The sequence below is a fragment of the Vanessa atalanta genome, chromosome 21 (genome assembly GCF_905147765.1).
Source record: "Vanessa atalanta chromosome 21, ilVanAtal1.2, whole genome shotgun sequence".
In the NCBI taxonomy this organism is placed as follows: Eukaryota; Metazoa; Arthropoda; class Insecta; order Lepidoptera; family Nymphalidae; genus Vanessa; species Vanessa atalanta.
Window position 1 is genome coordinate 997,755 of NC_061891.1, and position 12,272 is coordinate 1,010,026.

At 33.5% G+C, this 12,272-nt stretch overlaps 1 protein-coding gene across 6 annotated transcripts in view; it reads left to right on the forward strand.

Moving 5' to 3' along the window:
- The first annotated feature begins 1,785 nt into the window (after positions 1-1,785).
- LOC125072323 (protein Fe65 homolog) overlaps positions 1,786-12,272 on the forward strand; it is an 88,848-nt gene continuing 78,361 nt past the window's right edge. For all 6 annotated transcript variants that reach the window (XM_047682919.1, XM_047682920.1, XM_047682921.1 and 3 more), the window contains exon 1: positions 1,786-2,028. The gene's annotated coding sequence lies outside the window, so the exon portion shown is untranslated. The remainder of the gene's footprint in view (positions 2,029-12,272) is intronic.

Here is a 12,272-nt window from a genome sequence, read left to right on the forward strand (position 1 = left end):
TTTTATAAATTTAATTTGATTGTAAGCTGACGACGTCTGTTCGCACGATTTACATTTGTTTTTTTTTATATATATATGACGGCGTATGGTCCGCCATCTTGTTCATTCATACTGGTTGGAAAAGAGTGTCAATGGGAGTTGAACGGCGCTCTAGTGAAGCGTAGCGTCGATGGTATCGTGGCAGCCATCTTGAATCGACAGTTACATTCAAGATTTCCCGCGCACCACGTTTGCGACGAATCGCTAATTTCCAACATTATCTTTATTCTTTTGTAATGGATTCAGTGATTGATGTGTGTTATTGTAAATGATTTATTAACGAATCGATATCGATGACAATTTTGAATATTTATGTGTAATTGATTTGTTTAATTAAAAACTAACTAAATTTGTGAATCGTTCATATAAAATCGTTTGAACATACGCCCACTTATCTAGAATAATCCTAATATTGCCAATAAAATGTCTATATATATATAAAGCCATAGAGCCGCTCTCGACGTGGCCAGTAACTTTTTCCGCTCTCTAAAATTATTTCTTTGTGAAATTATAACAATTAAAAAAATTGCAATCAAGAATCCTCTTTATTTTTCTGCACATCTACGGCTGGAGCTCTTCAAAATGATACCATAACCGATTTTTTATGTGCAGCTATCGTCCCATAATCACAGGGACAAAAATTGGTTTACGCTATTAATATATAAGATAGATTCACAAGATTCACTGCACATACTTACTATGCAAATACATGAATACTTAAATTACTTTAAACGGTGGTAGGTCTTTCTCCGAGGCTGCCTAAATGGGTACCACCCACTCATCATATATTCTACCGCCAAATAGCCGTACTTAGTATCGATGTGTTTCGGTTTGAAGGGTGATTGAGATAGTTTAACTACAGGCGCAACGGACAAAACATCAAAGTTCACAAGGTTTGAAGAATTTACAATCATACACATTTGTTTCCTCCGCCTAATGATTTCACAATAAAAAAAATATAAATCTAATCACACACGAAGGCGCGTCGCTCCTATTAACAAATATAATATAATTTTTATTTATTTTTTGTTTTTATCCTCATACTAGTTGTCGCTTGCGGCTTCGCTCGTGTATTAGAGGTTAGTTGTCATGTGTTAGACAAAAATCCCTTCCGTGAAGTTCAAGTTGGCTTCACACCAAATTTCGTCAAATTCGGTTCATTGTTTTGGCAGATATAGAGCGAGAGACAGACAGACAGAGTTACTTTCACATTTATAATATTAGTATATATAGTATAAATTAGTCATATCATGCACACTACGACATCTTGAAGGCACAAGCGTCACTCAGCTAATGCACAACACTGACTTAGAACTGGGATAATTCGTAAACAGGCGAAGTAGGAGTATATAGTGTGCTATTATAAAATTAAAGGAGTGTTTATTTGTTCCTTCATAGAGAAATAGAATATAAATTGCTTGAGATTATACTTTTTCAGTGAATTCACACAGCTAGCCGGAGAATAGCTTCACTAGTGCGCACGTAACAAAAAATAAACAAACGATACCAGTCATCGTCATAAAGAAATTAATTTAAAACTTCCATGAGGTAACATAGTATGCGATATGTTGAGGAGACGTACAGAAAGTCAAAAATATAAGGTTTGAGACGAACCATGTTTAAGCGTTGCAATTGGATTAACTCTCTCCCTGTCCTGTCTTTAATTTAGGAATGTTAGAATAAGAGGGTGTTTCTGAACGACTTCGCAAAGGGAAGCGCCATTAACGCATGCGTAGAACCCTCAAACTCAAAGTAACCCCAAATCGTAATACGGAGCCGAGCGCCTCCATTTTATTTTTCATTTATTTCTCTTTTACAACGCAAAATATTAACATTCGTTGCGAAAATTACACGAAAACTAAGACTCTTACATGAAAATTTGCACAGTGGTGTGTCGGACAATCATTCAGTGGATAAAAAAAAAACTAACAATCAAGAATTACGTAATATTTTTTATATCCAGAAGATTGGAAAGTTTTTTGCTGTAAGGTAAGAATGAATATTGTATTTATTTTAGGATTAAGATCGTTTTAAGTTTGTATGTTGCGTTGTGTGAGGGAGAGAGTCGTGTCATATCATTGATTTTTAATTAATGTGTCTGTGATGTGTATGTGGCACATACGCTGTTTTACTTTGAAGATAGATCAATTTGCTGTTCCATAACATACATACTTGAAAAAGTCTGACTATAAATAATAATAATATAACACATAATTTTTGGTATCGTTACATAAATTTTATAAAAAAATCATATACGACCTATTTTGTTATTATTTGGAATTTCAGCTTACAAATTTAGTATATTTAATCTCTATGTGATATTTTGCAACCTTATTATAGAAATAATGGCTAAATATAATAGTTATTTATAAGTCCGCTCTGGGTTTATGCTATCGTAATATATGACTTTGTGTGACTTTAGAGATCAAAATAGGATGAAACCGTGTCGTTAAAAAGACTATTCTGATGTGACCTATTTACATTCTAGTATATAGTTTATATATATAGGAGTATTTAGTTAATTGATTCTAGTTGTAAATGTACACGTTTTTGTAGAATAGGTACCCAGTCATTTGATATGGCGATGTAAGGAACGGATAACATTTGTAATAAAATGTCTATGAGCAGTGGTGACAGTACTTTATGTATATTAATTTGGTGGTAGAACTAGCAAAGCCCTCTCAGTAGAAACTACCCACTCATATATTCTTCCAAACAGCAATAGTTAGTGTTGTGTTCCGATTTGAAGGGTTACTCACAGTCAATGTATCTACAGGCACAAGGGACATAGAGTCTCAGTTCCCACGTCGGTAACAAATTGGTTATGTTAGAAATGATTCAAATTTCAAAGACGTTAATGTTTATGCCTGGAACTATGAGGTATATTTTCGCGTCCGCCAACCTATATCATAAATATGTATATTGTAGATGTTCTGTATAAATACAACTTTGTTTAAATAAAAAAATAAAAACGTCAGTATAAAAACCCCCTAATAATGATTAAAAGATTTTTTTGAACAAATAAATCAATAAGTCGCAATATATAAAAAATGTCGTCGTCCCCAAGCTGAAGTTCCGTTCGTTCCGATATTCCTCGGTTGATATTATGTCCCCTTTAATCGTTTATTACATGTATTGTAATATATCTTAAGCAACTGGTCAAACCATGGCTTTCTATACGAACTCACTCTGTATCTCACCCATATGGCGTTAATAACCGTGTCACGGCGATACGCGATACGCGATTTTGTCGCAAATAACCGTTTAAATATATACTTAAACCAAACACCAATACTATTGTTGTGTTTCGGTTTGAAGTGCGAATGAGCCAGTGTAACTACAGGCAAAGGACATAACATCTTAGTTCCCAAAGTTGGTGACGTATTGGTGATACGAAAACTGGTCAATATTTCATACTGTACGAATGTCTATGGGCTCAGTAACATTATATTATTTGACATAAACAGCCAATGTCGCATATTACCTTTTAATATCTCATTTTCAAATCCACAGTGTATTTATAATAGCATTTGACTTATAACAGTTAAAAAAGAGTACTAAAACCAAAATCTAAATTTTCCTTATTCAAGTAGGTTTATAAAAGCACTTTTGAATCTACACGATACAGTGTAAAATTCAATGTAAAGCTACACCGGCTGACAAAAGCTACTCTTTTCTACCATTTTCATAACATTGTATGTCATTAGAGATATCAAATGATGAAATAGTATTAGTATTGAATCAAGTATAGTCTTACATTCCTGGACACTAATTCTAGTAACAAATAGAGACTCTATCGCAATAAAATCGAAACGTAATCGTTGCCCTACAACCGTTTTACTATTCTACTAATCGGAATATAATTGGGATCGTATCGTAACCGATATAAATAATCACAATTACTTAGTTCTCGATTACGATTAAGCTGAGGCTGATGAGGCTAGTGATAGTTTTTTTTATGTAATAGATAAGTGATCACCACCGACCATAGACATTGGTGCTGTTAGAAAAATTAACCATCCCTTACTTCACCAATGCGCCACCAACCTTGAGAATTAAGATATGTCCCTTATGTCTGTAGTTATACTATCACCCTCGCCCTTCAAACCGGAAGACAGCAGTATCAAATCAAATCAAAATATACTTTATTCAAGTAGGCTTTTACAAGCACTTTTGAAACGTGATTTAACAAACTATTTAAAGTAAAGCTATCACCGGTTCGGAATGTAGATTCTACCAAGAAGAACCGACAATACTAAGAATTGCTGCTTGGCAGCAGAATATCTGATGAGCGGGGTAACGTAAGCTTGCACAGAGCCCTACCACCAAGTAAAAGTTTGGAATCGGAATCTTATCGTTACTGTTATAGGTTAGTAGAGTTAACTTCCTGTATTTACGTTTACACCTGTCAGTTGTGGATAAGGATTACCAAGCGCAGTCATAATGCGATCGGTATACAGTATAATAACACTTTTTGCTTCTTAATGAAGCAGTCGTGTTTCTGCAGTGCCAAAGCCATGTTTGCTTTTACGAGAACTTTTCTCTACCATTGATCAATCTATTTTGACTGCTATCGTTAAGGATCTAAGCAATCCTTTCTTAAAAGTTTTGGTATAGTCTGTAACAATATACTTACTTAAATTCTATTTTGTTTCTTTAATATGTAATATTTTTGTACTTTTTGATAACAGTACATTTATAACTATGGGTTTGAAAATTACCTGAAATATTTATTATTATTATTATTAATAGTAAAAGTGTTATCCGTAAATATTTCTCTGGTTGCGAAAGGTCTACTCGCAAGTTGGAGTTTATTCCACAACGCTGCTAGTCAATGCACATGTTGTTGCTTGCATCCGACACGCAGATTTTTTCTCGTGATTTTCTTTAAACTATAAACATATACATTCATCAAAACAAATCATAATATACTACATTTAAGTAGTCTTTTACAAGTATATTTACAGAACTATATTGAAAGTAAAGCTACCATAGATTGTATGTAGATTCTACCGAGAGGAACCCTCAAGAAACTTAGTAGTTACTCTTTTCCAACATTTGAAATACAAATGTTAGTTAAATACAATTAATTATATGTAATATATTCTGTCTGAAAGTCTAAGAATTAACTCCTAGCTTTTACATCATCTTTTACATCATCTTGGAGAAGGTTTGGAACATATTCATCACGCTGCTCCAATGCGTGTTGGTGGAATACACATGTGACAGAATTTCGTTGAAATTAGACACATACAGGTTTCCTTACGATGTTTACCTTTACCGCCGAGCAGGAAATGAATTATAAGCACATGAAAATTGAGTGGTGCTTGCCTGGGTTTGAACCCGAAATCATCGGTTAAGATGCACGCGTTCTATCCACTGGGCCATCTCGGCATACTGTGTCCAAACTGACACAGTGCCTATAACCAAAATCAACACGTTACTTTAATTCTTTATCATTACATTTAGCATTAAAATAAAAAACCATCAAGAAATAATTATTTTAAAACAAAAGAAAACAAATATTTTAAATTACATCTAACTACGATAAAGTAGAAACATTAACAAAAGTAATTCTTTGAACCTTGGATAAACCGACGAAGAATATTTAATCTTATTTCTTTTTCCGGGTATTAATCGATTGTCCTTCACAAGTATAAGCGAGATAGAAGTATAATAACGTACAAAATGAAAAGGAGAAAAGATATACAAATAGTCTTGTAATTGTATTCGCAAAGTGGATTAGGTACTAGTTGTTTTTTCGGCTTCGTCTGGGTTTAATTAGCTTTGTTTCGCTTGAATTAGGTTACTTTCATCGTTTGAAGATTGAATAAGTACTTAAGTTAAGTTCAAGTTTTGTACTCGAGATAATTTTGCTAAAATTACAACTACATATTTATTGTTGGCTAAGTCGACATAAAATCTAATTAAAATATTATTTATATACGCAGACTCATAGAAAAAATCTAAAGCTAGCAAGAATTTGGATGTAGATTCTATAGTGAAGAATCGGCTAGAAACTCAGTAACTATATCCCACTACTTTAATAAGTTTATGTCAATAAAGTACAATTAAATTTATATATAAATCCTACCTAGAAATCAACCTATACTAAGTACAAGATTTTTTATCATTAATATAATTTTGTTTTGAGTTAATGAGTTATCAATGTTTTTTAACATGATTTAAAGTTATTATCACTTATAATTGTAATTTATTCGCTTCGATATACGCAAAAATGTTTATGACGTTCACAGTAAATGTTGAGTTACTTCCATCATCCCTGTTGAATCTACAGTCCGATCTGGTAGAAGTTTAATATTTAATTGAATCCTATAAAATCCTTTTAAAAACTAAAATAAAAGTACTTGTAAGAGCTGACTGAGTAAAATATAGTTTGAGTTTTATTATTTTAATATATCAAAGTTTTTAAATATTAGGTGAGTGAGTGACAAGAGTGAGCCAGTGTAATTGGCAGAAGGGGCATAACATCTAAGCTAACCCAAGGGAATTGGTGTTATATATGGAATGGTTATTACATATTTATTACATAACAAAAAAACTTAAAAGTTGCATTTACGAAATGTGTCCTCCTTTTTAGAAAAATCTTTCGTTACGATAGTTATTAACACATGTTTTGTATTTTATTACAAAACCAGTAACGGTAATAAAACATCAAGAAGTAACTGAACGTTTCGTTTGTATGTATTCTTACGTAACACGAAGCCACAGTTAACCGCACATCGCTTATGAATAATTTAATCGTGCGATTGATTACCCAATTCGTAATAGTTATGGTCCACTAGTGAGTCTGTTTGGCTTTCTGAACAATTCAAAATGATTATACTAGGCTTGTTGCTTTAGAAGAGCACATCTTTAAAATTTATATACAGCTGAACCTGCGGCGTAATTTTTAAAACACAAACTTCCAACTCCCCTTTTACCCCCTTAACGCTGGAGTTTCGTAAATTCTTAGCGAATGTCTACACCCCATAAGGAACCTACCTGCCAAATTTCAAGTTTGTAGGTGTTATAGTTTCTGAGATTTCCTAATTAATCAGTGAGTGATATTTTAATTTTATATACATAGATAGCTTACATTAGGTTTATTCATTAGTTTATATGGTCGCGACATAATCGGACAATGACTTTTAAAATAGAAATTAGCAAGTATTACACTCAGAGCACGTAAAGCTGTTGGTCCTGCGCCTTAACTTTCTCTTATCGTCGTATTACCGTCCCATTGGAATATGAGACTGATGTAATAGAGAATTCAACTGTGTTTTCGCACAGACTTTTGCACAACAATATCTTCTGCACAGATGTTTGAAATTCGAAGATTGTGGTGGTTCATTACTGTCAGGTTATGTCTACAAAGAACAACAATTCACAGTGATCTCTTGATAAACTCAATCTCTCAAACTCAATTGGACGCACTGATTCGTAAAAGTCAGGTGACTGGTTTGACTGTGACAAAAATTGGATATTATATTAAAAACTTTGTGTGTACATGTCAATTATGAATATATACTAATATTATATTGAGTTAAATAAGACTAGTTTACATATATAACTATATAAGATTTTAACATATGTATGTAAAAAATATACTCGTATTTGCAAAATTAAACATATTCATTTGTGTAATTTCGATTTGAGGTCTAATAAAAAGGTTAACCATTTAATGAATAAATTACATTGCAACCGTAAAAGCTGATTGTATTTGCAATAGGACCAAATCAATTAATTCAAAGCACCTAATGGCATTTGTTAATTTGTAATCTAATTATGTTTTGATAAACTCCTTGCTTGTTTAGGCTTTTTGAAATTTATTACATTTTTTTTTTAAATAATTTTCATGTTACGTTGGTCCCTCAATACTTTCTTTTCCAAGTGAGTACTGGATTTATTTAGTTTAGCAAATAAAAACTAAAATAAAATTCACTTATATAAATATAGTTTATGTCGTTGTTGTTGAACTCCTCGTGTTATGCGATTGTCACTTATCTTTGCTTTAGCTTTCCCCTGCCGGATACGTTATTATACAAAAACGATCTGTGGACGTACCACTTATCGCCATAACGCATTATTAAGTATTGTTGTGTTCCGGTTTGAAGGGCGAGTAAATCAGCGTAACTCCAAAGTCAAAGTATTAGTGGCGCACCAACGATGTAAGTTATAATTATTATTACTCACAGCACCGACATCTAAAGGCGGTATTGACCTTACATGCCTTCAGGACGCTCATTTGCCAATACAGCAAACTATAACATACAAAAATGTTCAAAATCTATACTCCGGTCTTCCAGAAAACATCTAAAAATGATAGCCAATGAAGAAAAGAAACGCTTCGGTATTTTAAAATCCCAGGAGACAACCCAATTTTGCGACATTGTAGGCTTTAGAAGGCTTTTATTGGAGGCCTCGTACGTCCGGGTCATCAAGAGGTTACACGGCATACTTTACTCGTCAAGTGCTTTTACAAAACCTTTTGATGGTAAAATAGCGGAAATGTTATTAACCCTGCGCAGAAAGGTGGGCTGTTTTAGGTTAATTTAATCTATGAACTATATGAAGTGAACGTGTTTACATATTTTGTAAATATATATTATTGCCAGTCCTGAAAGATGAATGCACTACTTTAAACTGCTAACTACATCTAAAATAATATGATGATGATGAGAGACGCGTGCATCTTCACCGATGTTTTCGGGTTCAAACCCAGGCAAGCACCACTGAATTTTCATGTGCTTAATTTGTGTTTATAATTCATCTCGTGCTCGGCGGTTAAGGAAAACATCACGAGGAAATCTGCATGTGATTAATTTCAACGAAATTCTGCCACATGTGTATTTCACCTGCCAGCATTGAAGCAGCGTGGTGGAATGTGATCCAAACCTTCTCCTCAAAGAGAGAGGTCGCCTTAGCCCAGCAGTAGGAAATTTACAGGCTGTTAATGATGAGATGATTATTAATAGGGAAACCAAAAGGATTTTTGGAAAATTGTCTTGTCATTTCTTCGATATATATAGTTAAAACAATTTCAATTTGTATGATTTTTATTTAAATTAATAAATATACGAAGCTGTGCATAGAGCTGTTATTACTTATAGAAGATTTCCACAAATTAAAAGCGCTTTCAGCAAGTAAGGTCAGTCGTAATTTGCATAATATACCGAGCTCTGGCTCCAACAGCTTACTATTTAAAATATATTTAAAATACGATCGCATTCGTAAATAGCATTGTCACTATCAGAAGTTAAATGTCACTTCGTAAAGGAAAAAATAATTACAGTTGTACTTCGTGGTCTGGGTAACCACGCAACTGGTCACTTTTTCTACCGCCAAACAATATTAAGAATTGTTGTGTTCTAATTAAAATGAATGAGTGAGAATCGTAATCATCTGCCCAACGTTGGTGGAGCATTGGCGAATTGGCGATGTATGGGATGGTTATATTACAGTGATAATGTTTATTAAGGGTGGGACCACTTACCATCATGTGGCCATTTGAAAATATAAATGTAGCTTAACACTTTCTATGTCAAAAAGGCGAAACCACTATCGAGTATTGTGGTGAATTCCGAGTTCTTACAAAATATTACAATATACACAGTCAAAAATGATAATAATAAATCATTAACCCAGAATAAGAAGCATTAAATTATATATTTATTATATTCCGCGTTATTGGAATACAACCAAGAATTAATATTATTACATAATAATATCTCACAAGAAATAAAAATAAAAATGATGTCATATTTGTGACGTTGATTGCATCGCATGAAATCTGCTTGCGGGTCAAATTTATTTGTGCTGAATATCAGATCAGTAATAACCTCTTAGTGTCCAACTGCTGGATAAAAGTATTTCCTGTTAAGAAGATTTAGAGATTAGTCCACGCTATGGAGTAACAAGATAAGCGGAAGGTCGTAATAAATATTATCGTAACCTAGGTTACACGATATATCTAAATAAATATCAACCTCTAATATATTCTGTTTATTTATTGTATGTTACAAAAATAATACACAATTTTTAAGCATCCATTTTAATATCAAAATATTATTTCGTTTCCTGATTGTACGAAACGAATCTATGCGTGGTGGTAGGGTGCTAACCCTAGGAGTATTCTACCGCTGAACAGAAATATTAGTATTTTTATGTGGGTCCAATTACAAGCAAAAGGATCATAAAATCTTAGCTCCCAACGTTGGTGACGCATTAGCGATGTAAGGAATGGTTAATATTTCTTACAGCACCAAGTATGGTATCTCAAAGTATATGGTATTTCAATGTCCTCTATCCAAAGGTTGTCTGGAAGAGATCGCTCTTTTAGCGATAAGACCGCCTTTTGTACCGTGTTTTCTATTTTGATGTGTTGCTTCTTGTATTTTTTCTTGTTTCGGAGTACAATAAAGTATATTTATCTTATCTTATCTTATGGTATATAATCTGTATATATTTAATAGTAACAACGTCAGGCTATATGTTAGAGTAGGATCTATGGCAGATGACTCTTTAGTCTTAGGACCACGGGAATCCATTCCTAGGAATTGGAGGTCCGCAGAGGCGATCTGACCGTCAGGGCGTCACAGGGTAGCATGCAAAAGCGATCCCATGGCTTTCGACGAAGAGACGGAGAGGGTACCGTTAGTTTTTTAGCGGGTATTCCGGTGTACTGGCGCGCACTAGCCACCGTGGGCTCCGGCGAGTGCCACCTTCACGTGGAAGTAACGCGTAATACGTTATTCCAGCGAAAATTAAAGGTGCCTCTGTAGTAACCAGTGTATAGTGTAAATAAACAAGACTAGGAAATAGTTATAAAAATAGCTATACCTACTAGTATTATAAATATTGACGCTTAAACCGCTAGATCGATTTAGATGAAATTTGGTATAGAGATAGTTTGAGTAGTGGGGAAGGACATAGACATTTTAATACATTTTAATTCTACCTTCTCGGAGTGTTTGTGACTGTTTGTGTGCGTAGACAATACTATATAGAAAGCACAGTAACGAATATTAGGAAAAGCAAAGCCTCAAAGCGTAAATATTAAAGATTTTTTATTAAATGGATATGCAAACAAAAAAATATACTACTAGTGACCCGCCCCGGCTTCGCACAGGTGCAATGCTGATACTGAATATACTACAGATTATCTTTATATACAACGGTCACAGCGTTTTTTGTCAATAGACAATACAAATCGCTATGTACCTGCATTTTAAATCTGTAGTATCTTTGAAAATATTCATTTAGATTACGTGCTATGAAGTGCCATATTGGTCTATATTGAATGCAAAATGTATTTAAGGTACTTAATTGGATATGGATTAATGCTGTATTGCTTAAAATCACTTCGTAAATAAGCCATTATTTCTCGTAAAAAGTAAAGGATAAAAAATGGTTAGTGTGGGTTATCCCTGAGATATACCATTAGGGACGTTTTTGTAGACCTTTTTAAGGTGTACAATACTGTACATTATTTTGATCTATCTAGTAAGTATCAGCCAACGTTAGCAATGTAAGCGCAAAATAATGTGTTTATTTACAACATTAGAAACCTCTAAAATTATCAACGTTCCTCTACTATATTATGCATGGTTACTACGTAGTGATACGACATCGACGATTTCAGTATATAATTTTGAACCACGGAGCGTTTTTCTTGTTTTTTTTGGATTTTGATTCCAAAGTGGTTCGCCCCCTCTGTCTCACTGAGCTCCTAATTATAAACTTTGATTACAGTAATGTAAAACATATACATATATATATATGTTCAGCATTAATTATTAATCCGAGCATTCAGAGTGACCCATAAACATTCAGCAACGGAGAAATGTTCACAAAGTAACGCTAGCACTGTGATTACCGCGTCCCACTTACGCTCATGGAAATATACTATTGCACGACGTCTTTTTCACTCGAAACATCCTTTTAAATAATAGACCTTATTTTTCTTCGTAGCTTTTTTACATTTAGTTTCTTTTCGCTTTTAAATATCTGTGGATAGTAATAATAGCTTACTAGATTATAAAGTGAGCTGAGATGGCCCAGTGGTTGAAAAACGTGCATCTTAAATGCGTTTAAACTCAGGATTGCGGTTTCAAGGCGTCACAGAATTAATGAACTTAGTTTGTGTTAAAATTCATCAAACCAGATGATTCCATAAAAACAAAAATAACGAAATATAGACATAGCCTATTTCAAAAGAAGTAGGAAATAAA